This window comes from Petromyzon marinus, chromosome 71 (genome assembly GCF_048934315.1).
Source record: "Petromyzon marinus isolate PM22_M1 ecotype Great Lakes invasive population chromosome 71, UKy_Petmar_22M1.pri1.0, whole genome shotgun sequence".
NCBI lineage: Eukaryota > Metazoa > Chordata > Hyperoartia > Petromyzontiformes > Petromyzontidae > Petromyzon > Petromyzon marinus.
This window is the reverse complement of record NC_133737.1, coordinates 3,131,880-3,155,350: the sequence shown is the minus strand read 5'-3', so window position 1 is coordinate 3,155,350 and position 23,471 is coordinate 3,131,880. Positions and strand designations below refer to the sequence as shown.

The following is a 23,471-nucleotide window of genomic DNA, read 5'->3' as shown; positions in this document are numbered from 1 at the left end:
AACTAAAGTGCCTCTGTGGTAGTAGCTACATTGGAGAAACCAAAAGACATATCTCGGACCGCATCCGCGAACATGAAGCAGACTTGAAACACGGTAGGACGAACTCCTCTGCAGTGGCAGATCACTGTTATAATTCAGTGGGCTCACATGACATTGACTTCTCCAAGACGGAGGTTCTTTGCAAACCAACCGGCTACCATGAGAGATTCGTTCATGAGGCAATTCACATATACAAGCACAGAGACAATTTCAACCGAGAAGATGGATTCTGACTTAGTAACCACTGGAAAGATGTTTTAAATCATTTCTGTTCTTAATTAATTGTATTTTTACCATGACCTTCAGACCGCAGCTCTTTCGCCAGCATTGCCTCTTAATACCTCTCACACCACGGTTAATGGTATGGTTTTACAACATGGAGTATACTAGGGCCTCGCAGCTGTCTCTCTCCCCCTCCTCTGTTCCGACCATGGACGAACTCGTCCGTCTGAACGGGGCCCGTAGCTATCCGTGGTGCTAAAGTTGAGGGTAAGAATCCACCCATTTTTTTGCCAAATAGCATTGTGATATATAACGACTTATTGTTGGTAGCTTAGCTGATTGGAGAATATAGAGTTTATTGATAACATTAAGGTAATTTATATTTTAGTTTTTATTGGTTCACTATATAGTACTGTGAATAGCTCAGATGTGTAGGCCTTGACTTCAACATAGTCACTTCTGTGACCAGTCACTAGCTAATCACTCAGTTATTTCAATGCTAAATTCGCCTAGTTATTTCAATGCTAAATTATCCTGTTTGATTTGTACTAAGTGCCTCGGTGAATGTGTATGGTCTGACTTTAACGTAGCTATTTCTGTGAGCAGTTACAAGCTAATCACTCAGCTATTTCAATGCTAAATTCTATGCTAATTCCATTGTCAAGGAGTGCCTCTGCGGATGTGTATGCATTAACTTTTAACATAACTATTTCTGTGACCAGTCACAAGCTAATCATTCAGTCATTCCAATGCCAAATTATATGCTAATTCCTTTGTCAAGGCGCTTTGTTCCTCTCACACAGCTTAAAGGCCGTGATCTGAACGTGGCTCTTTCACTCCAGTGCTGTCCTACCAGACAGTCTCGTCCCTTCACCTGATGAAGGCCGCTTGTGTTGTGGCCGAAACGTCGTGAGAATATTATTGTGTTATTTTATTTTATCAATTTATTATTTTATTCTCATTCTACGTGACTTTACCGAAAGAACCAAAGAAGATGAATCATTGCAGTCACGAAAGCTTTAAATCGAAATGATTCCTTGTAATAGGTTTCAGTTTGGTGTTTTAACATCTTAACACCTGTTCTGTTTGCAGAAATAAGCGGAAAACCTATTCTCATACACATCAATTATCGCCCCCTACTGACTCATGCCCACATGCAGGTTGGTGCTGGGCCACCTTATGCTACACAGAGGCAGCTGCCACTTGGGGGTGCTCTTCGAGTGTTTGTGATGAGATATGATACAAAACTCGAAATTGCTGAGGCAATTAAGCAAGTTTAACACTTAGGCTTTTGTGACCAAAATCTCCATAAGAGGTTTTTTGGGTTAGATCGCATAAATATGAATGCGCTCTCTATAGTCGTCTAGCTGAGCCTAAACACAACACTGACCATGTAACACCGATGGCGCTGACGGAGACAGCCAACAACTATCCAGCCACGCAATATCTAGCGAGGACGGCAGCGACGGAGGCAGCGAAGATGACAGCGACGACGGTACGAGCCCAGTCCCAGAACCGGCAGCCCTGATCTCCTGCTCTCAGCTGCTTTTATGGTACCCAGCTTGGCCTATCCCCGCCCTGGTCGTGCCTTTCTTCTCGAACCCACGAGCTGCTTCCGGGGGCTTCCAGATGGGGTCTTCCATGACCCTTGCCCCAGTTCCTCCACCCTGCAGACACACCCATCTATATGCTCACTGGCGTGTGTACCCTGTTTGTCCACCGCAGTTGCTGTTGCTGGACAACAGTCGGCTGACATCCAGCAACTGCAACCGGTGGACAGGCAGAGCAACCCTCATCCGAGGAACACCACCAAACACAAAAAATTAACCACAAAAAAAACCTTGGTTGCAACACTTCCTGCGACCATAGAGTACAACCGCAGCATCTACTGCGAACCGTAACCACATAGCGCAACCCCGGCGCCCCCCGCGGACCGCCAACAAAAAGGACAACCCACGGTGCCCCCCGCAAACCGACAACACGCAGGGCAACTGCGGCATGGGCAAGAACCCCGTCAGGCACCACACAACCGCGACCCGCCCCCCCCCCCCAAGAACCGATAATGCAACCCACACAATATAAACAAGCCCCCCGAATCCAACCTTACAAGCCTTTACCAGAACGTAGCTCACGTGAGCCGGTCCTTGACACTGGTCAACCCCCGCCTTGGCAGGGTCTTGCAGTCCTTGGGATTTCGAGGAACGGGAACAAAAAAACAATGGCCTAAAGGGCACGCACTCTCCCTGAATTCCGCAGTAGCATCTAATCACATCCAGTCCCTGACACTTTGCACACGGCGGTCTCGGAAAGCATCAGAGACTTAGATCCGGTGGAGCTTGGGAAGACGTTGCCGGCAGGTCGGAGTGCGTCGGTGGCGATACCGGCACCCTGCTGACACCACGGCATTCTATGGCGATGTGGCCCGGTTGACCACACCTGAAACACTCGGCCGTGGGACCCCAGGGCGGAGGGGGCTTCCCCAGTTGCCAACCCATCCTCGGGGACCTTCTCACATGCGTCCCCAGGCCACAGGCCACACACCATGTCCTCCTCTCGCCATGGCCAAGCCTCTACTTTAGGCCAATGCTGGTGGGCCTTGTGGCCCTGAATTTCCTGGGCCACCTTCAAGGAGGTGATCCCCATGCCTTCGGCAGGACGATCCCTGACTCCCGTGCCAGCAGCCTTTCTGCCGTCAAGGAGTCGAGTGCCATCTCACCCATCTGGGGGTACGCCTTCCGCCCCACCATGAGCAAAAAGAATGACCCACCTATGATTATTAATGAGGGGGTGGGGCCGGGGTCCACATGAGTGACGTCATCATCCCATGATTATTATTCATAATGAAGGTTTTTGGGTTAGATCGCATTATTTATAAATGTCGCAACCATCAACCACCCGACACGGCCAATCAGTAAAAAATGTGTCACGTTGACAAAAGACAAATAGTTCACTATTTTAGCCCACCGGTGTGTTGAAGAGTGAATCCACAACATTTACAATTTTTGAGTACGATGTTTCGTTGGTAATCACGTTCAGCATCATCGGGCAATTTGCCAGAATAGTGAAGCCCTCCACCTGCTCCCGGTCTTAAATAGAGCAGCAGGGTGACGTCATAATTTAATCCAATCAGGTGATGTACAATTACAAGCCTTTCCAAATAAGGCGAAATCAAAAATTTATCACTCCGTACGCTTTACCTTTCAGAAGCTTTCCGAAGCATGGGAGGCTTCCAGAGTAAATTCCAATTTGCGCAAATTGGCAAATGAGCGGCTGAGGGGATCCCGTACGACCGCATATGAGTGGGTGCCAGGGGACAGAGCCTGGTTGTACTGTCCACAGGTACCGGTGGGTACGTCACCCAAATTCTTTAAACCCTGGAGGGGGCTGGTTGATGTGATTCGGGTCGTTCGACCAGTGTATTCAGATTCGCTTGGGTCGGCGGAGTTGGTTTGTACATCCCTCACGCCTCAAGCATTTCATCGCTCCGCGTGAGTTCGTTCTATCTCGACACCGCAGGGGCCGAGTATCAGATGTGTCCGGCGAGCTGAGGCGTGTACCCGCTGAGGTTGGTCCACTGCGGAGTCATGTGATTCCGTCCTCAGGTGCCGCGCGTTTAACGTCCCCCGAGCCACCGCCTGCACAGTCTCCACTGGATTCAGAAGAGGACAGCCGTGCCGCCGGTCGACTGCTCTTCGTGAGGTGCCGGGTTCGACGGGACATTTCCATGTTCCCCCGGGGACCTCTTGGGAGAGCAAGTCCACCTCCCCTGGGGGCCCAGCCACAAGGACTCGATCAAAAACTCTTCAGTTTTCGTGATCCCCATGCACGCACACTCCCACACCATGGATTGGTTGTCGCACTCGGCAGGCCATATCGGTTATTGGCTGAACCTAGCCTTTATTGTGCTTGTGGGTGTTGTTACACAGTGAGGGTGGGAGATGTTGGTGATGGAGGGGGTTCCGAGCGTTTGCATGTTACTGTGTTTTGTTTGATTTCTCTCTCTCTTCCCTTGTTGCCTATTGTTCTGTACTTTTGTCCCCTTTCCTCGATAGTTACTGTATAATTGTATATACAGAGTACATATTGTATAGATGGGTTTGGGTATTTATTTGTTGAGGCACGCTAAGGGTTTGTTCAACTGTTTGTTTTTCTAACGGGGAGTTAACAGCCAGGACGGCTGAGTACTATGAAGGCGGGGGGTGATGTAGTGACATCGCGGATGTCACTGTGTAGTTCCCGCCCTTGAGGGGCTCGGTGAGCGCTGGATGGCACCACGCATGGAGTGCAGTGCCGATCCTGAAAGGATGGGGTGTGAGTGCCGGCCACGGGAATGGGGTTACTTTGGGCCGTGGCACTCTGGTTGACCCCAGAGGGCACTGGACCGGTTTAGTCTAAACAGGGGCCCCAAGTGGGGGCTAGGGGTGATCACTTGTCAGGGTCAAGATCTTGCTCGAAGAGTCTGGAGGGTGGGCGTGGCCAAGGGCGGAGCCGGCCATGCCGCAGAGCATATAAGCCGAGTCCCCCAGAGGGACCGGCGCTGTTATCATCCTGAAGAAATCTAGGTTCTACATACCACGTCCTACAGTCTCCAATACGTGGTCCGGGACTCAAGCTGGAATCCGGTCCAGTGTAGCCAGTTACCGTGTAATGAGTGCAGTTAGCCTGGTGGTCCAACACCATAGCTTGCTATCCTGTTAAGGGCCAGTTACCTCGGGTGTTGGTATTATGCAAATTTATGGAATTATGTAAATGTATGCCGTTGTGCAAATTAGGCTCGGCTTCATTGCCTAAGGTGTATTACCAATCATGATAATACAATGATTCTCACTTTAACTTTTGCTGATCATGTTTTAGTGTAATTCTATCAGGTCTCAGAATTCAGATCTAACCGCAGGATACAGTTCTTAAAATTAAGATTATGCATGAACTTAAGAAGGAACCACTCAGACTCTTCTATGATAAGCAACTTTAATATCTAAAAACTCTAATATGCGAACACACTTATGATCGGAATTGTCAACACCGTACTCCTGAAGATTTCCTACTCATTGATACATACAATTAACCCTCAATGGTTACGTTTGTTAAAACTGAGTAAAAGAACAATCGGCTAACTCCTCCGAGTAGTGCGACCATATACGGCGGTAGGAAACGTCCATTAAAATTTGTACAATATTCATACGAAACGTGCTAAAGAAACATGCGCCTCATGGCAAAAGTAGACATCAAGTAGTTACAGTATGGATTCCTGCAGTCACGAAAGCTTCAAATCAAGATTTAAGATTATGTAATTAACGAAATGTCCTGAAACAAGTGTGAGTGCTCGTGTGCCTGTTTGGCTAACAGATGCTTATCAATTGGCTATTGGGACATCAATGAATTCACGGGCAAGATTGTGTGATCAAAAGAAAAATCTCAAAACAATAGTATTCCTGGGTGTAGATTGATAATAGTTGCTTATCAATGTTTAGTGTGTCAAATCATTCATTGGTAAGGTTATGTAATTAACGAAAACAAATTACTAAAATACTTATAAACGACCATATTAATGTAACTCAAGGGACAGAACAATGCTTTTCACAATCAACTAATAGTTAATGCACCACCTTGGGATGGCAACCCTTTTCGAAAAACACGGAGATAACTTTTTGGAACAATCATATTTGTACCAATATGTGCGTTGTGTGTGGTGTGTGTTGTCTTCTTGCTAACTATTGAGTTAGCAACTTCCGAGATGCAGCGTTCCTTGTACCGAAAACACCTCAGGTTCCCAGCAGGGGCACTGGGTCTGTGTGTGTTTCGAACACACAGCGCTCTCGGCTGCTTCGTCAGTCCCTCTCCACCGCTGGGGTGGTTGCCGAGTCGGCACGCTGATCACGCTGTCGGCAGTGCCCGTGCTGGCAGGGATGATGGGTCCGGCTCCGTCTGCGTCAATGTGCACGATCATCCCGTCCCCAGACACCGCTCGCAGCTCATCCGCTGGTTGCCAAGCATCACCCCCCTTGGCACCAGTCACTGTTGATCCTTGTAGATTTTGGAGCGACTTGGAGAGGGAGCGCCTATTGTCTCCTCCCCCACCCCCTCTTCAAGAGAGTCCTCTTCCAGTTGCCTGTATGACTCATGCTGCACAGAGGACACGCTACAGATCAAGTTATATCGTTATGTGTCAGTCTCTGATCCGACCCTCAACTAAACTTTTCCTGTGGGTTGCGATTTAAAGGGGCAATCTCACGAATAGTGGTTGCACCAGTTTTCACTCGAAGGATTGACTTTGATCGGAGCACAATCAGAACGATTTTCTCTATAATCGTAAGTGTTGGCTGTACACAGCGACCTCGACACCGGGAATAGTAATGCTATGGCACTCTTCCCCACGTTTGTATTGTAATACTGCGAGCACTAGCTTTGGCTGGCAGCCTCTCTCAATGACGCAAAAAAGCCTCTCCGTGATGCGTCGCTTCTGCCGATGCGGAGCTCCCTATTCATTTGCCAGTCACGAGGGCAATCCCCGAGCCTGCCACTCGCATTGTGAAAAGCAACAGTTTTTATTTTTAATGATCGCCATAAATGAATGCAAAGGTTCCTCATCCAGTCCAATTATGTGGTTGACGTGTGGATTTCAGCGATACCGCCAGGATGTGCATGGATGGAGCATTCATCGGTGATGTGCTTGATGGTTTGGATTTCTCCACAGTCCACAGTCACAGTTGGACGATTCTTTGAGCAGTACTGATTTCTGTTCTTGCGTTTTTGCTTATATCTGAATTTTTCCACCTCGCGCTTTCTTCTCACAAAGGGGCAGTGGTTTTCCTTTTGAAGTCGCTTGAGCTGTTTGTTGTCCAGATGTCTTCATTACCGCCATGTTTCCATTCACATTTTGGGCAGCGTTCCCCACGCTCCCATCACGGGTTGGAAGTTACATTCTTTTCTAATCACACTTGCAGTCTCTTTCAAAAAGGGGCGCTGTGGCTTTTGAACTCGTGGCCTATTGTGCACGGGTGTGCTTGCTGTCGCCATGTTTCCCGTCCTCTCATCAAGGGTGGGAAGTAAAAACAAGTATTTTACACCTCTTATAGCTTGGTACCATGCCACTTTCCACTGTTTTTACTCTGCAAGTGATTCAAAGTATGTTTTGAGCAGCGTTCACAGCACTCACGACGCAGTTTGGATTTCTTGCGTGGTATTTGATATATTAAGGGGAGTCGCCCCCCTGCATACATAATATACTGCTACCATGTGCTGTTAGCTACTGGAAGACGAAGGCGGTTGGTGAGGCTCTGATCCTGTGGAATACATTATCTTGGTCGTGACTGATTGACATATTTCGCATTGAATCTCGTCTGAATGACTTGAGGTCTAATACTTTCATAATTATTATTTGGTTCATGTTTAACCAAGATGTGGTATACCAAATATGTTAACCTTTGTTCCCCATCAGTATCGCCAGGGATCCGTGCTTCTTATTCTCAAGTTATATTTAGATATCCTGAGGTTGAAGATATAACTAAGCTTCGAACGTTACTGTTCTATTTTTAAAAAAACCCCAGTCAGCTCATGATGATTAACTGCCCTTGGGTGGATTTCGCTGTCTAAGGGAGGTTCGTGACCCCTTCTGTTTCCATCTTACGTTTGCTTTATTGTGGGTTGTTTACCTCATGGCGGCCTTCTCTTTAAGTTAGCCCCCCCCCCCCCATGGGTTTGCCGTTTTTTTATTACATTTTATGACTTCCCAAGCAGGCTTGTGAGTAATTATCCTCCAGCTGTGTGGCAAGGTCGGAGGCGGGGGGGGGGGTGACTCACCCTTTCCGATCCAAATGATTACATTTTTGGAAAAGGCATGTATACAACATACTCTTCGAGTGTTCGTGATACTCCGAGCTGCTGAGGAAATTAAGCAAGCATCATATAAATGCTAATACGATTATCACATCATGAATGCTTGGGAGCTTATTGGCTCTGGCTCTTGGTGAGAGATCTACCCAACCCACAGGTCCGCAAAGACTGGCCGCTCTTACTCTGCAGGTTGAACCTAGGAATTGAGTGTTCAACTTGACATTCTTTCATTAAAGGCCTGTGACAGGTGAATCTATTGGTGCTTCATTGTCTCAAGCTTACACATCTACTGGGTCTCCATTTGACATTGAATTGTCTAAGAAGTCCACCCACACCTCCACTTCCACAAACTCTGGGGAGTTGTCTCGCTCTGCCTCATAGTCAGAATTATTCTCCTGCTTCACGTTGCCTCCATCGATGTGAAGGTCCGATTTTGGAGTTGAATCTTCATCTTCACATTTTACTGTCACTTCTTCGCTCTTCACTGTCGCTTCTTCAAATTTCACCTTCGCCTCTTCAAGTTTCACCTTGATACATTTCATAATGTCCAAGCTGGAATTTACTTTTGGTTCTTTTATCAGGAGGGTTGGGCTCATTGCAGCACTTTGACTGTCACAAGTTGGTTTCAGACTACACTCCTTGGGGAGTGTAGTCTGATGCCTTTGTGTTCTCTGGTGTCTATAAAGATGTGATGACTGTGCAAACGCCTTCCCGCACTGAGTGCACCTGAAGGGTTTCTCTCCTGTGTGTGTTCTCTTGTGTCTACAAAGATATGATGACTGTGCAAACACCTTCCCGCACTGAGTGCACCTGAAGGGGTTCTCTCCTGTGTGTGTTCTCAGGTGTATTTTAAGATAAATTGAAATTGAAAATGCCATCCCACACACACTGCACTTGAAGGGTTTATCTCTTGTGTGCGTTCTCTGGTGTCTTTGAAGATGTGATGACACTGCAAACAGCTTCCCGCACAGAGTGCACCGGAAGGGTTTCTCTCCTGTGTGTGTTCTCTGGTGGTTTTTAAGAGCAGATGAATATGAAAATGACTTCCCACACACACTACACCTGAAGGGGTTCTCTCCTGTGTGAGTTCTCTGGTGCTGTGTAAAATTTCCAGGACGATCCGTACTGTTTGCATACTGGTCGCAATGTTGCCATTTTGTACCGAGCTGCGCTGAGTGCCTTTGCTCCATCAGACCAATTCTGCAGAGGAAGCATCAGGGAAGTGTCAGCTGCAGACAGAAACACATATTTCCCACCATCTAAGTCAGTATCGAGGCACAGAGGAATGAATACATACACAGTCACACATGAATTACATGTCTATATTTATTCATATATTCAAGAAATTCCCCAATCATCACACGGGCTGTTAAGGCATATAATGAGAGGGCAAGTGGTCAGAAACATGCCCGGAAGCCCTAGTATCTTCAAAATGAATGTTTACCCAAAACTCCAAGCACACAATTTAGGCTGTCTAGCTACGAAAGGAATATTTAAGAAAAATTCAGCTAACATAGCGAAGGGTGTTGAAAATAATACTATTTGTATGTAGAGATGCAAAAATTAATGTTCAATCGAAACTTCGAGGTGTGAAGCCAGGCTCAGATTTGCTTGAATGCTCGGATGAACAGATCTAACTTCAGCTGCATATGTGCCGATATATTTTCCTGACCGGTTTCCATTCTTATAAAAAGTTCCAGAGATAAACTATTGTTTTGATTCAACCTCATTGTTCAATCTTACCAATAAATGTAATTTTGTCTGTCTCTGTGTGCGCACGCTTGCGAGGGATTTGGCTCTCAAACGGTGGGGCTTACGTAAAAAAAAGTCAGGTACCATGCCGTAAGCCCCGTGGTGAGCAAGCGCTATTCCTTTTACCCATCCGTCAACTTTAAATTAGTTTAATTAGCGATTTAGTGCAATTTTTCTTTATGTATTTACTCTCGCCGCTCGGCGCGGGACAAAGCACGCATTTGCGCCTGCGCGAAACGCTGACAGGGGTTGCTCCTAGCAACGCACACACGATCGGCAAAAATTATAATTCGCGTTAAAAAAGCTTAAAAAATACACAAAACGCTGAGGTTAATTCTTCACAGTGTAATGTCCTCTTCTCCCCCCCCCCCACCCCAATGCGTGCAGTTACTATCGAGTCCGTAGATATTCATATTATAGCGCTTAGATAATATTATTGTAGCGTGGGTGGGGGTAGTGGCCCAGCCCCCCGCCTGTAAGGTGCCACCTCGGCCCGCTGGGCAATCTAGGCGAGGCCGCCGGCTCTACACAGGACTAGGCCTCACCATGGTATTGTTCAGTGCTAATTTCTTGCTTCGTTCGCTAAACTGATGTCCATAGAAAACGATTATTATATAAAAAAATAACTTAGCAAATCTTACAATAGTAATGTTTGTGTGTAGACATCTAATATTTCAAAATAAAGTTGCTACATATCAATTATTTATGTGTTTTTATTAAGCAGCGCTAGTACACTGGCAGTCTGTAATGTGGCCTGTTGCCTGCTTATTAATTTACGTCAGTGCACTGGCAGTCTATTATGTACACTGTAAACATTGCTACTGGCCAGGGTGAGTGTATGCCAGTCTATAATCTGTTGCCTGCTTCTTTACCTTGCTCAGTGTACTGCCAGTCTTTCATGTAGACTGTATCCTGCTTTTTAAGCTGCTGACCGTATTGCCAGCTTATTATGTCAACTGTAGCAATGCTTAGGTAATTGAGTCAACGTACTTGCAGTCTATAATCTAGACTGTAGTCTGCTTCTTAACTTACCTATGCGCTACTGCTGCTCTATAATGTAGACTTATTTTAGCTTCTTTCTTCAATGCATTTCCATTGTTTCGATTGCTCACGTCACGCTATTTACTGAAATGTAGTACTGCGATGCTGATTACTATGTTTTACTGCTAAATACGTTAGACTTTCCTAGCTACAGCCGATTACATTTCGTCTATCATTTTGTTACATTGGTGCGAAAATCAACTATTTGAAATTTGGCGTACTGCACCTTTTCTTTCCACCCAAGCGGGCAGCACGCAGGAATGTTCAATGCTCCAACTTTTGTTGAGGTTGCTGTTTTTACAGTGGGTGAGGAACATGGTAAGAGAGACATTATGCTTCGATACCAAGACAACACCATCAAATGATTTCCTGAGACAAACAGAGCATATGATGCCCTACAATACCACATTATACTGTGCCAAGGCCAAGATGGGTACCACGTACAGATTTCTAAAATTATCAAAGCTACAGGACAAAGACATCCTCACAAAACTGTCTCCTCTAAAGACGTGTATTCCTTCGTGAACATGGACATAGAAGGAGGAAACCACGTATTACGGTACACCAATCTCTTTCACCAGTATGTTGTCGATGAGTATGCCAAAAATTGAGTGAGCGCCTTCTTTACGTTCAACTGAATAAAAAAAGCCTGTGTGGACAGTGTGCTCATCTCAGGGACGCTATCAATGCCGACGCATATGCAAACGCTCAGAATGTGGGCAGATTAGTTATTTTGCCTTAATCCTTCACGGCTGGACCAAGATACATGCATGTGAAGACTCAGGATGCTATGCTTGTGTTGCAATCGAAATGTCGTATTCTATTATTATTTTATTTCATTTCTTTAATAATACTTTTTGCATTCTGACTGGAAGTATTGTGGTTAATGTAAACATGATTCCTTGCAAAAGGTTTCAGTTTTGTTGCCAGAAAAAAGGGGAAAACCCCTATTATTATATTTTGGTACTGGCAAAGGAAGCCTCATGATCTAGATGCTTACCCCGAGCCCTCATTACTCTGATAGTGCGTTGTCTTTGAACTGTGCACCTTTTGGCGTCATCTGGTCGAACACCGCATGAGACTAGCCTCTAAGGAAAGCTGTATCTGATGTGGACCAATCAGTTTCAAGGACAATGCATGCATTATCAGTGTGGTTTTTTTTTTGCATTCTGACTGCAAGTATTGTGGTTAATGTAAACATGATTCCTTGCAAAAGTTTTCATTTTTGTCGCCAGAAAAATAGGGGAAAAAGCCTATTATTATATTTTGGTACTGGCAAAGGAGGCCTCATGAAACTTTGCCTCTGTGTTGAGGCCTTAAATAGAGAGAGGGGGGGGGGGCAGAGAGAGAGGGGGGTAGAGAAATTAACAGAGGCGGCGGTGTTTCTCTGTGTGCCAATGTGTGTGTCTCTCTCTGTGTCTTTGTGTTATCTCACTCTGCTTGTGTCCGTCTATGTGTGTCTGTGTTTTGTCTCTCTCAAATTTAGCAATCTTTGGAAGAACGTAATTAACCAGGTAGGGTGTTGACTGTTATGTTAGCCGACTCTCTGTGTTATATTGCATTATATTTCTAAGATTACTAGGGTTTTCTCTTTCATTAGTACCTGATGATGATTGCTTGTGTTGCAATCGAAACGCCATATGCTATTATTTAATTATTATTTTCTTTCTACGTGACTTTACCGAAAGAACCAAAGAGTATTCCTGCAGTCAAGAAAGCTCTAAATTAAGTTCGAACCACCTCTATGGGGAGGTTTTAAGTTTTGTCTCTCTCCGTGTCTCTGTGTTGTCTCTCTCTGCTTGTGTCTGTCTTTGTGTCTCCATGTCTGTGTCTGGTCTCTCTCTCAAATTTCACACTTAACTTCTAATTTAGCAATCTTTGGAAGAACGTAAGCAACCAGGCTATGCGTTACCGTATTTTCCTGTATATAACTCGCGGGGTATACCACTTTTTACAAACAAAACAAGACCCTGTGGGGTATATGGAGGTGCGGGCTATCCCAAAAATATTTTATACGTGTGACATATAACTCGTTTAATTTTTTCATGGTAGGACTATCCACTATGCAACACTTACAGTTGACTGAAGAACTGCTGAATAAACCACTAACACTAAAATTGCACGTGTTATCACGTTTTAAATGATTGGAATTATTTGTACAATGTTTACATTTTCCCGTAAACTAAACATATGGCGGCCAAACCCTAGATATGAATATGAATAGAGCAGTATGGATTGCACAATGGGAAGGGTCTTAACAAGCGTCTACGAGATGTGGAATCATAATGGCCGAGTCCCTTAGGCCGCTGCTATTGGCTGAGCACTACCGGTATACAGTCGCGACCATGAGCTTTGTTTCAAACTTCCAATGGCTTTGTTGCCAGGAGACAATGGCGTTACCGTAGTGCCACTATTGTCTAAGCAGTGCGCAATCGACCAGTGCTAAAACTGTACAGGGGTAACTACCGGCAATGAGGTCGAATGCTGGTAAGCCGAACAGTACACTTACTTACTTACCTTCCAGTTATGTGTTACTTATATATTGGATATTTACTTTTGTTACTTATTTACTGTTTTAAGTTCACTCGTTTCCGGTTACCGTAGTTTGTTTTCTTTGTGCACGTTATGATTTTAATGTTAACAATTGATAGTGGAATGTATTACAAATGTAAAACTTTGTATTAATATGATGGAATTAAGCTCCGGTAAGAACGTTAAAGATATGAATGCATGCGGGGTGTATGGCGATGTGGACTATCTGAAATTTGTTTTACACAAAACGCTATTTTTGTGGGGTATATGCGTCTGTGGGTTGTACAGTGAGGGAAAAAAGTATTTGATCCCCTGCTGATTTTGTACGTTTGCCCACTGACAAAGAAATGATCAGTCTATAATTTTAATGGTAGGTTTATTTGAACAGTGAGAGACAAAATAACAACAAAATCCAGAAAAACGCATGTCAAAAATGTTATAAATTGATTTGCATTTTAATGAGGGAAATAAGTATTTGACCCCCTCTCAATCAGACAGATTTCTGGCTCCCAGGTGTCTTTTATACAGGTAACGAGCTGAGATTAGGAGCACACTCTTAAAGGGAGTGCTCCTAATCTCAGCTTGTTACCTGTATAAAAGACACCTGTCCACATAAGCAATCAATCAATCAGATTCCAAACTCTCCACCATGGCCAAGACCAAAGAGCTCTCCAAGAATGTCAGGGACAAGATTGCAGACCTACACAAGGCTGGAATGGGCTACAAGACCATTGCCATGCAGCTTGGTGAGAAGGGGACAACAGTTGGTGCGATTATTCGCAAATGAAAGAAGCACAAAAGAACTGTCAATCTCCCTCGGCCTGGGGCTCCATGCAAGATCTCACCTCGTGGAGTTCCAATGCTCATTAAAACGGTGACGAATCAGCCCAGAACTACACGGGAGGATCTTGTCAATGATTTCAAGGCAGCTGGGACCATAGTCACCAAGAAAACAATTAATAACACACTACGCTGTGAAGGACTGAAATGCTGCAGTGCCCGCAAGGTCCCCCTGCTGAAGAAAGCACATATACATGCCTGTCTGAAGTTTGCCAATGAACATCTGAATGACTCAGAGGACAACTGGGTGAAAGTGTTGTGGTCAGATGAGACCAAAATGGAGCTCTTTGGCATCAACTCAACTCGCCGTGTTTGGAGGAGGAATGCTGCCTATGACCCCAAGAACACCATCCCCACCGTCAAACATGGAGGTGGAAACATGCTTTGGGGGTGTTTTTCTGCTAAGGGGACAGGACAACTTCACCGCATCAAAGGGACGATGGACGGGGCTATGTACCGTCAAATCTTGGGTGAGAACCTCCTTCCCTCAGCCAGGGCATTGAAAATGGGTCGTGGATGGGTATTCCAGCATGACAATGACCCAAAACACACGGCCAAGGCAACAAAGGAGTGGCTCAAGAAGAAGCACATTAAGGTCCTGGAGTGGCCGAGCCAGTCTCCAGACCTTAATCCCATAGAAAATCTGTGGAGGGAGCTGAAGATTCGAGCTGCCAAACGTCAGCCTCGAAACCTTAATGACTTGGAGAAGATCTGCAAAGAGGAGTGGGACAAAATCCCTCCTGAAATGTGTGCAAACCTGGTGGCCAACTACAAGAAACGTCTGACCTCTGTGATTGCCAACAAGGGTTTTGCCACCAAATACTAAGTCATGTTTTGCAGAGGGGTCAAATACTTATTTCCCTCATTAAAATGCAAATCAATTTATAACATTTTTCGAGATGCCTTTTTTTCTGGATTTTGTTATTTTGTCTCTCACTGTTCAAATAAACCTACCATTAAAATTATAGACTGATCATTTATTTGTCAGTGGGCAAACGTACAAAATCAGCAGGGGATCAAATACTTTTTTCCCTCACTGTATGCGTATACGGCCTATATGGGAGACAATACAGTAATAGTGTGTTTATTGTATTACATTTCCAAATTTTACTAAGATTGTTGGATTAAGTGTGTTTTCTCTCTCTCTCTCTGTGTCCCTCGTGTTGTTGCTCTATTATTTCCTGCAGTCACGAAAGCTCCAAATCTCTCATTGATATGCTAATTCCTCTACCCCCCCCCCTCTCTCTTTCTGCCCCCTTGTCTCTCTATTTAAGGCCTCGACATAGAGGCATTGTTTCTCTGTGTGCCTATGTGTGTATGTCTCCGTTTGTATTTGTGAGTCTCTCCCTGCTTGTGTCTGTCTGTGCGTCTCCATGTCTGTTTTGTCTCTCTCTCGAATTTAGCAATCTTTGGAAGAACGTAATCAACCAGGTGGGGTGTTGACTGTTTTGTTGGCCGACTCTGTGTTGTTTTGCATTATATTTCCAAGTTTGCTATGTTTGTTTTCTCATTCATTTGTACCTGATGATGGTTGCTTGTGTTGCAATCGAATAGTCGTATTCTATTATTATTTAATTTCTTTCTACGTAACTTTACCGAAAGAATCAAAGAGTAACTCACGACTAACGAACGCGGCTTCTTTGAAAATACAAGCGGTAACTTGCACACCATTGAGTGCCAAAAATGTCATCTTCCTCATGCTCACATTTTGCGATGGATGAGGGAAAAAATTCATACAAGTAACATTGACACATTTATCAGTGCTGAGCTACCTGACCCCCATCAAGACCCTGCCCTTTTTTGTGGTCTGCAAGCAAATGGTCCATGGCCCATGTGGGCAGTTTAATCCAAATTCGGCATGTATGCAAGACTGCAGGTGTACTAAGAAGTATCCACAAAACTTATTGAAAGACACTCAGTCGAGCCATGATGGCTATCCTCTATATCATCGCAGAAATACTGAGCATGGTGGATTTGAAACAACGCTCAGACCTGCCACTAACTCTCAAATGAAGGTTGACAATCGGTGGATCGTTCCCTGCTGCCCTCTTCTGTGCAAGATCTTCGAGGCACACTTTAATGTGGAATTCTGAAATTCTGTGAAAGCCATCAAATATGTTTGCCCAGACATCAACAAAGGCTCTGACATGGCTGTCTTTGCCTTAAAAAACAGAGGGGCAAAGTGTGGATGAGGTTAAAAATGTTGTCCAAGTAAGATACATCAACAGCAATGAGGCAATTTGGAGAATTCTTGGCTTCGCCATCCATGAGCATTCCCCACAGTAATCCATTTGGCAGTTCACCTCGAAAATGGTCAATGCATCTACGTCACCAAAGGAAATGCCCAACAACAGGCCCTGGCTCCACAAGATACCACCCTGATGGCAATCTTTGTTTTGTGCCAGTGATCCATATGCTGTCAACGTGCTCTACCATGAAGTTCCCTCCTACTATACATGGATTGCTAAAAAAAAATGAAAGCGACGTGCTGCTCACGGTGATTCTGATGCCTTACGAAGAGTCTACACAGTTCATCTCCAACAATCAGGAGTGCTACTTTCTCCGAATGCTTCTCCATGTTGTCAAAGGGCCAAAATCTATCCAAGACCTCAAAACAGTGGGAGGAGTTGTCCGAAAACATACAGGGAAGCATGCAATCTTCGTGGAATTCTTGAAGACGATCAGCATCTTGATAAAGCTATGCCAGAATGTTCTGCTAGTCAGTCCCCTTCCCAACTGAGATTGCTCTTGAGCATAAATCTTCAAGTTTGCAGCCCATCTAACCACATGGGACTCTGACAAAAATACAAAGAGGGCATGAGTGAGGACATCCTCCACAGAGCTCAAGAAGAAAATCCAAACCTCGACGTCAACTTTTCTGATGTCATCTTCAAACAGGCCCTCATCCTCTTTTAGTGCAAACTGCACTCCATTGGTGGAAAAGACCTCACGTCTATGGGACTACCAACACCCTACAGGAGGGACAACCTGCATGCCCTTGCTCAAGAGATCCTACGTGAAATATCCTGAGGTTTAGAGCTTCTTCAATGTATTGAGAAAAATTAACCAAAGCTGATGGATGTGTAACGGTGTTATTGGGCAAATGCACACCGTCTCTGGGGGATAGCTACTACTTACCGATAGGGGTCAGTCGATGGGTTGAGCCAGTACCAGGGGAGTATGACCCAAGGGGTAAATAGTCAGCCGGGAAAATGGATCCTTGAACGAGTGGGCACAGCCCCATGGGGCAATGATGTCACCCTTCCAGAACCTGGTGGAAGGTTCGGGAAGGGAGGCATGACTAGGGCGGAGCAAGCCACGGAGCAAGATAAAAGGCCGGACCCAGGAGGGTCCGGGCAGTCGTGCCAGCTGAAGACAGAAGAGCCAGTGAAGACTGAAGACCGGCTAGCTAGGGGACTCTGGGACTCCTCTGATCCACCGTCCTTCTCAGGGCCGGGCAGAGTGAGCCCGTGGTGCGACCCGGGAAGCCTCAGAGCCCGACTTCTTTATCAGGGCTGGGTCCGTGTGGCTGGAGGTCGAGACCTGTACCGTGACCAGGGTCAGGTCAGCTAGCCTGCCCTAGGACCCTCTTAGCCGGAGGACCTGGGACCATAGCTAGGACTAGGGCGAGTTAGCCGAGGGCATATCTCCCCAGCTATCAGCGGGTGAAGGGGCCAATACCCCTTCAAGTGTAACGACTGTATTGTGTTAAGCTATGTCTTGTAATGAAGAAGCGTTGCCTCTACCAAGTTTTTCTACGCCGTTTTAAGAACCCACTACAGATGCACAAAGAGAAGCCTCCACGAAAATCTTGGAAGACATTTAGACTAAAAATGGAGTCCTTTTTTTCCTTGATGCACCTGGCAGTACTGGGAAGACCTTTCTTCTCAACCTGCTCCTCGCTAAGGTTCGCCAAAGGGAAAAAATTGCTCTAGTTGTGGCATCATCGGGGATTGCTGTCTAAGTCGATATGTGTGTCAGTCGATGTCTGTGTGTGTGTGTAAGTCGATGTGTGTGTCTTTTCCGCCTGGGTAACACCGGGTACCGTATTTTCCCGCATATAGCCCGCATACGCATATAACCCGCAGATGCATATACCCCACAAAAATAGCGTTTTGTGTAAAACAAATTTCAGATAGCCCGCACCTCCATATACCCCGCATGCATTCATATCTTTAACGTCGTTACTGCAGCTTAATTCCTTGTGTTGCAGTCGAAACGTCGTGATAATGTTATTGTTTGATATTTTTATTATTTTATTGTTTTCCTTCTACGTGACTTTCCCAAAAGAACCAAGAATATGAATCCCTGCAGTCACGAAAGCTTTAAATCAAAATTTTATTCCATCATATTAATAGAAAGTTTACATTTGTAATACGTTTCACTATCAATTGTTAACATTAAAATCACAACGTGCACAAAGAAAACAAACTACGGTAACCGGAAACGAGTGAACTTAAAACAGTAAATAAGTAACAAAAGTAAATATCCAATAAATAAGTAACATAACTGGTAGATGAGTAAGCGTACTGTTAGGCTTACCAGCATTCGACCTCATCATATTACAGCTATTAGACCGGTAGTTACCCCTGTACAGTTTTAGCACTGATAGATTACGCACCGCGCAGACAATAGCGGCACTACGGTTGGGCCATTGACTCCTGGCAACAAAGCAATTGGAAGTTTGAAACAAAGCTCATGGTCGCGACTGTATAGTGCTCAGCCAATAGCAGCGGCCTAAGGGACTCAGCAATTATGATTCCGCGTCTGGTAGATGCTTGTTAAGGCCCTTCCGATTGTGCAATCCATAGCTTCAGCTGAAACTTTCACACCCCCTACAGCCACTGAAAGTATTACAGTAAACAAAGGGCGCCCGTTTCATTGTACAAACAATTCGAATAATTTAAAACGTAATAACACGTGCAATTTTAGTATGAGTGGTTTACTCAGCAGTGCTTTAGTCAAAGGTTAAGTGTTGCATAGTGGATAGTCCTACCATGAAAACATTTAATGAGTTATGACATGTCACACGTGTAAAATATTTTTGGGATAGCCCGCACCTCCATATACCCCGCAGGGTCTTGTTTTGTTTGTAAAAAGTGGCATACCCCGCGGGTTATATGTGGGAAAATACGGTATTTCCCACTAGTAGTTAATATACTTTACTGCAAATACAAACTTGACCATGTCACACACTGGCATGGTAAAAAGGTGGTGGTGTGTCCAGAACCATGCCTAGCCGCATTTATCTGCTCAGTATTAATGCTTCCTCACTTCACCATGTAATTAATTTAAGATCAATAAACATAGCAGAGGCCCACAATAAGTTAAGTTTTTACTTATCAATCGTGTTTGCTGTTGGCGAAAATCAAACTCTAATTGTTGAGTTCATAATGCAGTGAAATAACTGCACCACCGCTCCCCACATAGATAAACTCTTACATACACATACATTTCACATGGATCATTAACATATTCTATAAACAAAACATCCAGCGTTCATGACGAATTGGAAGTACCATTATCACAGTGCTAATGCCATGATAGGTGCAATTTAAGGTCATGTAAATGGCCTTAAATTGGTCTCATATGGACTAGACCATGGCGATGGACACTCACAGCTTTGTATAGAGCAAGGGTCCAGGCACCTTCCACAGAGTGTTACACAGTCTAATGAAATAATACTGCTTGACTCATTTTAAGTGAGAGTTTGGCTGCCAAACCAGAGCTGGTCGTGAACACATTAACCATGTATGGGAGCTCCTCCACCACTTGTAGAACTGCCTGATTATTCATGGAGAGTTGAGCAGGTGCAGTGTTGTATGACATTAAATTCCCAGGCAGGCGATTTGTGTGGAACATTTGCAGGGCCTCATTTCATGATGGAATTATCAAGCCACAGAACAAGATTCCCTAATTCCATCTCATTAAGTAGCCATTACCAGATCATCAGCAGATGTAACATGGTTGACCAGCAGGAAACGATCCTTTAACTAAAACCAGACATCGATTAGCGTATCATTGTAACCGTAACAAATGAAATGTTTTTTATATGACCATTGGGAGCTTCTCAAACTACATAGTTATAGAAGATGCCATGTGTAGTGACATCGTTGGATGTCACTGTGTGAAGCTGGCCTGGGAGAGAGGCACGGCATGCCACGTATTGACATCGCAGACACCACTGAAGGTGGATGCAGTACCGGCCCTAGCGGGACTCGGGAAGCACTGACTGAGAGCAATGGATGGCACCACGCTCTGCGTGCAGTGCCAGCCCCTACAGGATAGAGTGCAAGGGTGCAAGCCACGAAACGGGGTTGCAAGGGGCCATGGCACTCTGGGTGACACCGGAGGACACGTGACCGGAGATGATGTTTGCGCGTGTTGCAATCGAAACGTCGTGATATTTTTTTATCCACTTTATTTTCATTTTTGTATTCTTTTATTATTCTTTGTTCTATCTATGTGACTTTACCGAAAGACCCAAAGAATATGAATTCCTGCAGTCACGAAGGCTTTAAGTCAAGATTAAACTGCTGTCAACGTGTATGCCAAAATTGAAGCTTCATTCGATTAAACACACCAGATGGCAAAACATCCAACATTGTCTATCTTGAAGCTCTCCAAGGGTAACGAATTTAAAAGCTGTCCTCATTATGAAACAAACAATTCCTGCGATTGTATAACAACCAAAAAACCGTGACAATATACACACATTCACAGACTTCATTGGCAGAATTCAATAATTCCAATAAAGCCAGAATTGCAAGGCATTACTCTTAATATTTGATTACTGAGATCTGTGTGAAGCAGGGTAACTTAGTTATTGCCAAATAAATACTATACTTCTGATGATCATGTTTGTGCATGAGTGGGGAGCGGTAGGTAGTGCAAAGGTTAGCGTGCTGCGCTATAAACAAAACGACCTGATTTATATTCCCACAGAGCCAAGCCACAACATTTGGCTGTCGCCTGATGAAGCTGGTTATAATTACTGGCGAAACGTCGTACTCAGATTGTAAATGTTGTGGCTTGGCTCCCCAACACACAACCAGTGTGCTGTACTAGTGACGAACTGACCACGTTCTGTTTACATGACAAACCTTACCAATCAGCTGTGTCGGGTGGTGGCGGGTTTAACCCCACCTTTATATATTTACGCAATCTAACCCAAACAAACCTGTACTACGGATGTATAGTTGGAGTTTGTGTGTCTCTCTCCCTGTGGTCGCGTGGATTTTCCTCCACATTTAGAGTCAACATCACCACGCGTTTAGAGTATTGATTGATATACATTTCCACACGTTAAGCCACTTTGTTGTGTGTAGGTCGCTTCCGAAAAAAGAGCGGTATAACCCTAGTGGGCTTGGCCTTGGTAAGATTAAAAAAACTGTAAAATCATTTCAAAGAAACAAAGTTTCAAAGTAGTGAGCCAGGTGAAGACAATTTTAACTTAAGCAGAGAATTAAATATATAGAAACACAGATACAACTTCAACCGAGAGGATGGGTACATACTGAGCAATCATTGGAAGGACGTTAATAGCCAGGTAAAGTCTTAACTGACTGATGTTTCCATCCTACCTGCCTATGTCAGCTGTTATTTCGACTCTCTGTGTCTCTCTCTAAGATCTATCATGCTCACATGTCCGTTGCATTGCACTCTCATGCCTCTTGGATTGCACTCTCATACTCGCAGGCCCTTCGGATTACACCCGTTGGGTTGCACTCCCTCGTCAAGGAGGCCGCTCTTCTTCTCATTTTCTACAGTTACATGCTCATATCTCACATCAACATCATGCTAATCTCTCACATTAACATAGCCACTCCCGTGCCCTCTAATTTCTCACATTAACATCATGCTAATCCCTCACATTAACATAGCCACTCCCGTGCCCTCTAATTGCTCACATTAACATCATGCTAATCCCTCACATTAACATAGCCACTCCCGTGCCCTCTAATTTCTCACATTAACATCATGGTAATGCCTCACATTAACATAGCCACTCCCGTGCCCTCTAATCTCTCACATTAACATCACGCTGATTTCTCACATTAACATCACTAGCCCCGGCCACTTTTTTTATAACCCTTGAGCTACACCCATTTCAAACCTTTTAAAACAGTCTGCCTCAGCAGCAGACCATGCTTTCCCACCTGATGATGGACGCTTGTGTTGCGCCCAAAACGTCGTGATTTATTTTATTTTAAACCTACGTGACTTTACCGAAATAACCAAAGAGTACAGAGAATTAAAGCAAATGCAATCAGGCGAGGGCAGGAGGTAAGGCCCCGCATGGCTAGGCCCCGCGTTGTAAAGTTCCAACCTGGACATCGATTCCATATTCGCTGCAACTCAAGAGAGGAGCGAGGCTCTTAACTGAGTAAACAACAACAATCACCACAACAACAACAACCACCACAACAACAACAACAACCACGATGTGAACTTCTCACCTCGGATATCTGTGAGCGCAGGCGCGCGGATCGGCAACTTCCTGGTATATCGTGACGTCATGCGACAGCAGGTGACATGACGTCACTAGCGGGACACACCTCCCCCTCGCGTCTCACGCCGATGACGCAATGCAGTGGTGACGTCAGAGAGCGAGTTTCGTGTTTAAGTTTATTTAAATCTTGACTTAAAGCTGTCGTGACTGCAGGAATACATTCTATGGGTCTTTCGGTAAAGCCACGGCCTCAGGGCGCTCTCCAACCTTACATTTACATACAAATACCATCTCTAGCCCCGCCCACTTACCCTTGAGGGCCGTCAATAAATGACGTCACGCAATTTTTGGCCGATATTTGACCACCCCTCCTTCGCCACATAGCGTCCCAAAAAGTCAAACCCCCCTCAAATATGACGTCACAAAGCTCTGCCCCCCCACAAAACATGAAACATGCTTCAAATCGGTTTAAACTATTGTCATTGTAGTGCGTATTTAGTGTGGCGCTGCACTCTGATGTTGTAGGAAAAAAACATTTATTAATAAGTAGAACGTGTTGTCTGTTTATTTAAAATTGCGCATTTTGATGTGACGTCACATTTCTCAACCCCCCCCCCCCCTCGTCACACATCGTCACAAATGTCTGACCCCCCTCCCCCCACTAGGTGTGTGACGTCATTTATGGACGGCCCCTTGGGCTGCACCCATGCCAGGCCTATTTCACGTCCTGCTTCAGCAGCTCTCTCGCTGTATTTTTTTT

General features: G+C 44.9%; 1 protein-coding gene across 1 annotated transcript in view; it reads right to left on the bottom strand.

The window, feature by feature from the left end:
- LOC142906830 (uncharacterized) overlaps positions 1–23,471 on the bottom strand; it is a 169,869-nt gene that overhangs the window by 22,888 nt on the left and 123,510 nt on the right. The window lies entirely within an intron of this gene.